Raw genomic sequence first — 6846 nt, forward strand, 5'->3', positions numbered from 1 at the left:
TGATGGTATTATGGACAAGTTACAGACCCAAGGCCTCTGCCCACCTATCTGCTTGTGTTTTGTCCCAGAGTAGGTGAGTGCAGCCTTGGCAAGGATAGGGTGTGAAATTGACAACTAAAAGGAAAAACGTCTGAGATAGAAATATATCACCGTAAGGGAGAAGCAAGGACCACTAATTGGAGAAATCAAGGTGCTATCCTTTACTTCCAGTTGCGAATGTAAATGATGTATGTCATCATCAACTATTCTTTGGAACTATTTCTTAGTATTCAGAGTGCAGTTGTGTGGTCTGAAAACAATTTAAACTGAACAAAAACTAGTGCTTCTTTGACTGATTCTGATATTGGATTCTTCCCTTCCCCTTCTTACAAACACAGTCTCCGCTATGAGTACGCAGTGAGTCAATCTGATATATCTTGATGGTTGAATAAGCTCTTTGATTTTTGAATTATTTTGAGATTAACTGAATTTGAAATGTGGGCTGCCTGCAATGTCTTGCTGGCACAAAAAGATGAGCTTTGTTATTGACAGAGAAGACTTGCAAACGATATTTTTTATCATTATTCCCCGATGCTGAACTCTGGTTTGCTTCAGCCTGGCCCTACTGCCTGGATGGGCGCTTCGAGGCCAGGTTCAAAAGTGCAATTTATAATCTTCTCTCTCGACTCCTGTGAACTGCTGCTGCACAGTACGGGGTGACTCTTCTGCCTGGGAGACCAAGCACATTTCTTGCTGCAATCAAGGAACATTGTCCGTTATATTAGGGGTTTTTGATAACTTGCATAATGCTCCAAATGAATAAAAACTGTCATCCAAGAATCATGTTATTGGTAAGCTGAAGCAGAATGTCACTGGAGCTGCTGCAAATGTTTTTGTGTGAGTCCTACAATCCTGTCCTTGGTCCCAAAGGAAACCTAGTAATTTTATATCAGCCTTATGACTTCAGCCTATGGATGCCGAAATAGGCAAGTAGTCCCCATTTTCTTTATTCTTTATGCTTCTGACACTCCTTCTTTTCTCTTCTCTCCATGCACTTACTTTATTGAGCCTAGACTGTGCTATATACTGAAAATTACTGCTTATCTATCAGCAAGCCTACCACTACCTACTGTCATTTTTTTCTTTTTCACTTGATCTTATTCTCAATAATTTTGTTTCTGGTTTCTTCCGAGATTGCTTGTCTTCTATTCTTCTTTTAGTTTTTCTTCAACTTATTTTTTCTCGTTTAACACATCCTACTTCTCCACTAAGCAGAACGGACTCACATGATTATTTCCTACATACAGTGGCTTCTTCATATGCACATAGTAAAGTATCCACAGTGTAGATGCAACAACTAATTGGTCTGTTTGAATGTACTGGTAAGAATTCATTTTAAATGACTATGTAGTCATTTTCACGGGTCAGTACTTCTGGAATCCTTTCACTCTTTGAGTCATATTGCACCAGGCACATCCTAAGGACCTGGGGACAGTAGTATCCTAAAATAAAAGGAAAGACACAATGCCAACAGATCTCCCCAAGGCTCCTTAAGGACAAATCTCCCAATCATTTCACCACCCCTTGATCTTGATCACAAGTGAGTAGGAAATTCAGTTACAATCATCGCAAACCCAAGACCTAAGAAAACTTCAACCCTTCTAGGTCTCTCCCTTTGGGCTCAAATACATGATCACAGAGAGTAGCAATGCCCATGACAACTGACAAACAGCAACCTTCCTGTGCATTCCCATGAGGCCTCTATACCAAAATGATTGCCCACTCAATCTGTATACCACTGCGAAATGTCTCCTCCATATCATTTTCCCTGCCAGTCCCCATAGGCCCCAAGCTGAAGTCAGTAGCAAGAAACACCTCTTCCTCATAAACTACACCCTACTTTTAGCCCACACACTAGCAATAATTTGTACTCCTAGGGTTATACATAAACTCTACAGATATGACTGTTTTTGCTATTACCTCTACCATTAGTATAATTGCAAGCAGCTTCAAGCAAGAGCTATGTCATTTCTACATCCCCTGGTGCCTCTAACATGATGCCTATCACACAGTTGATGACCAATAAATATGTATTGGATTGAATTGTAGCAGCCAGCATCATTATAAGTATTAAACCATATTCATGTTTCCTACTTTATTTCCTACAGACATCTGCAGCTGCTTCAGTCCATGCAACTTTTGCTTTTTACTAAATACTAAAGACAAAGAATGAAACTGTCACTTTAAATCCAATGGCCTTCCTTTCTATTGAAAGTTAATCATCCACAAGGTTTTCCTCTTTCCCCGCTACCATACAAGGAAACAATTAGCAATATTTTTTTCTGATGTCTGTAAACGACCTCAATATTAATCTTATCAAGCTCGTCTCTTTGGGGAGTTTATTCAGAAATCAATTCTGGTTGCATTATAAATCAAAAAGAAGAGAAAGCCAATTCCTAGCCTTCTTTCCTACAAATGTGAATACATCATGTAGGTAATAGCCTGATTAAAATCTCAGGATTCTGTCACCAATGATCTATTCAATTTTTTTCTTTTTCAGTTGTATACTTAATTTGCTAATCTTCGGAAATCATTTGTTCCAATAATTGCTTGTAGATCTTCTGTCTGCTAGCTCATTTTTCACATGTGTTTTTTAACCCTATCATTCTGAAAACCTAGGCCACTATTTTTACTTTCTACCTATGTGCTTAGCACCCAACAATGGGAATGTCCTATTAAGTCAAGTTCAGTTTTCAAATTAGGCAGTTCATCAACTATCCACTTTAGGAACTCTATTTCTTTTGTGCTCCTTTCATTGTCACCAAACATTGATGAGTGCAATGATCTGCATAACTGATTTTTTTACCTGTTACTTTTCTGTGAATCTAAGAACCTAAACTGACTTTTGTGAATGTGCTAAATTTAGCAAATTTTTACAGGTTCCTTCTATTCATCAGGATGCTTTTGATCTCCATGACTCTTTCCACAACAATATACTCAATTTCAAGATTGAAATGAGCCCTGAGTATACAAAAACAAAGTTGCTGTCTCAGAGTTGTCTAATTATGTGGTACTGACCCTGTTTATACAGTTCCTATAGACTGTATTTTGGAGAAGGTCCTATTCTCTTCAATCTTTTAACCTCTGATAAAACACATCTCATTTCAAAAATCATAGCAAAAAAATCTATTTTGAATTATTTGTGTATCCTCCCCTTTCTTTGACCAGTATCATGCAATTGAAACAGTCATTGTGGAACCTGGTCCGTATATTAAAAATTTTTGTTCATTTATTAGGCAATAGAATTGTCAAACAGCAAGTGTGCCATATCTTACCATGGCCGAATACTTCCTAGTTAATGTTGCATGAGACATTTGGGTCAAATAGCTCAGTCACTATGGTATGTTTTTTACCATAAGACTACAGTGATTTTACATAGTCCTTACTGAAGTCACACTGATTTCTGTAAGAGGTGTAAATCAGAGAGTCACAATACAAGGAGATGAGTAAACAGATCTTTTGAGTCATCTAAGTAAATTTACTAGTCACGGGCTCTGACAAAAGGCCCCTAACTTCTCTGAACCTAGGTGTCTTTTATCTGAAAATCAAATAAATCAAATGGTGAGATAAAAATAACAGTCAAATAACAGATAAAATGTGAGGTAAATGCTGAAAAATTACCTATCCATGAGTGACACTTGTTATTTCTTATCTCTGGATACACTGATTTATTAATAAATACCTTAGTAAATAAGCCTTAGTGTTCAATAGTTTAAAATAATCAAAGTAAAAGTGGCAGTTGCCTAGTATCAAAGGAGTATAAATGCAATGCCATGCAGTGGTAAGTTTCTAGATATTCATTTTAATGTAATAACAGGATTTCCTGACTAATTAACCTGTAGTACAGAAGAAAGGAAATAGAGAAGATAGGAAGAAGAATTAGTTTGACGAGGGTCTGATAATATGTAGATTTTAAATATGTTATATTTGTGATGCTTTTTTTTAGAAATTTAATGACAGTGAATATTAGGTCACTAGCCATTTGATTTTTAGTCTTAAGAAGAGTCTCAGCTAAGGGGGAAAACAGTAACTTACAGACAGCATATAAATGATGGTTAAACCCATATTACTGGATAGGCTTGGGGAATGAGTGTGTTTGAGCACTTGCTAAAATTCTTAACACACAGCAGCCCTTGAGGAAAATAGTAACGCATCAGTCCATCATCGTGCCTTTTGTCCTCTGGCTAAAAGTAAGTGCTTTTGCTTTATCATGAACACCCATCACAGTGTTTGGCCTCACTCTAACCCAAAATCAATGGGGTAAAACAAATTATGAAAAAATTAACTAAAATTAAAAATAATTATAAACTGAGATCTCCAATATAGTAAACTCAAATAAACTTCTTTTTCCCTTTATAAGGTGATCATCATAGTTATTTCTATAGTGATAAAAAACTGACTATGGTATCTAAGCCAAAAACAGGGTCGTATTATACCTTAATAAGCTGATGCATAATAGTATGCTCCATGAAAGAGAGATTGATTCTCCAAAGCAAGCACTGCTGAAAACACAAACACAATGAGTGCTGAACTATAGCCCCTGGATTTGACAATTTATTAACAGTTCTTGAGCTTTACAAACCATTTCATTGGAAATATAAGTATGAGACCTTCATTATATGGGGGTTCTGAAGAGAAGCTGTCTAGAATCATCCATCACCCTAATAATAATCCACTTTGAGAGGAATCCTATCTTGCTCCTTGTGGGTATGCTTACTTTGACAGTGTTTCTTATTTTCACCTCTCTGAATGGCAGATCCTTTTTGATCAGCCCCAGCACACATCAAAGAGGCAGTCATGTGACAAATAGAGGCAATCATCTGTTCTATCAATAGTCTGAATTTTGAATAAGAAAAGAAAGGAAATACAAGTCAATGTCCACCGTGGATGTGGTGTCCACAACAGTTGTCACAAATTTCTAACCAGGCATCCTCTGTGAATTGTCACAAACAAGACACCAACCCTATGTGGTCAACCCTAGGCCCATGAAAATAAGAGTGACACTAATTGGAGTGGTGTGTGTGTGTGTGTGTGTGTGTGTGTGTGTGTAGAAGAGGCAATGAATCCAAGAGAGGATCATTATATGGACACAGGGTGAGTCAAAGAGAGAGAGATGAAAATGTGCTATGCTCATGTAAGAAATCATTATATTTTTAATACAACAAATTATAGCCAACGTATACACACATGTGCACAGTTTATTTTCACATGATAGAGTGATGGGATACTTCTTGAGTAACATGGGATCCAAGACCTGATAGTCTATAGACTTAAGGAAGGCCTGGATTTTCTATGGGCTCTACTAGTTTCCCTCATGACTGTTATTTCCCAAATTTCCTTTATCGATTTCCAGTGCTGCCATTTCTAGCAGAAAGCTTAAATTTCCCACTCTTGTCCATCTATATCCATTTGTCTATAGAAAGGTCCCTTATCTAAGGATTGCAGAAAAATTGAAATTATGACATATTGGACCATAGATATGGAAACAACTGATGGTTGGTTGGGATTTGTGCTCAGTAAGGTGGGCCATGATGTCCTCCATTTTGTTCCTATAGTAATAGAAAAAACAGGAACTTAAAATAGAAGAAAGGAAGTGGACAATTACCTCCTTCGGTTTTCTTTCCCTTCCCCAAAGCCCATGGTTTCAATACACATAAATATGTGTGGCCATCTCATAATACAAAAATGTATCAGTACAACTGCAAAAGTCCCCACTCTCTTAACAGTTTAAAGTTGTTCAAAAGTCCCAAGTCATGGACTAAACATCCCCACTCCAAAAGAAAGGAATGGTGCCATATCAAAGAATGATTCAAAAAAGCAGGACTAAAAACCCAGCAGGAATAATACCAAATACTGCAGATCCATGTTTCTGGGATTTTTTTTTTTTTTTTTTATTATTAACTTGAGTATTTCTTATATACATTTGAGTGTTATTCCTTTCCCGGTTTCCGGACAACATCCCCTCCCCCCCTCCCTTCCTTATGGGTGTTCTCCTCCCAACCCTCCCCCCATTGCTGCCCTCTCCCCAACAGTCTAGTTCACTGGGGGTTCAGTCTTAGCAGGACGTTTCTGGGATTTTTTGATGGGATCATCTGTGCTCCAGGATTGGGTAGTCTCTGCCTCTACTTAAGTTATATACAACACATGTTCTCTCATTTGAGCCCACTCAATTTTATACCCACAGCTTTCTTCAGCAGATGCTGCATAGTCCGACCATCTTTGAGTTGATTTCTGCACTACTATCTAGGCTTTACCTTCACAGCTCACTCAAGGAGCTCCATGCCAAGAATCTGAAAGTGTTATACATTATCTGGCCTCAGCAGCTTTCTGGAACCTTAGTGTAAAGTTCCACAATCCCTTAACTCTTTCATTCCATATGCTTGCAAAATTAGCACTACATAGACAACAATGTCAAGTTCTGTGCCAGCAGAAGTATAGCTTGATCCCTTTAGACCAAAGCTCTAACTGCCTCTGAGTACCTGCCTGGTTTAACCTGGGAAAACTTCCCTCCATAGTCCTGATGGAGGAGGATGTTTTAGATGCTCTCTTTCTTTTACAAATAACTTTCTAAATGAGCCTTTTACACATGAATTTATAATGTTACATCCTGAAACATGGGCAGGATCTTGCCATCAAGGAAGCTCTCCGGAGTGTGAAATGTTGTCTTCAATTTTCTCTCCCCTGAAGCTCCTTTCCTTGCCAAATTGTACATTTTTTTTGTTACTGTTTCTGCTATTGTTGTAGTTTTTCTTCCTCCTTTTCCTCTTGCCCCTCCTCCCATACATATACAAATTGAGTAAGAGATGT

This window comes from Rattus rattus, chromosome X (assembly GCF_011064425.1).
Source record: "Rattus rattus isolate New Zealand chromosome X, Rrattus_CSIRO_v1, whole genome shotgun sequence".
Classification (NCBI taxonomy): domain Eukaryota; kingdom Metazoa; phylum Chordata; class Mammalia; order Rodentia; family Muridae; genus Rattus; species Rattus rattus.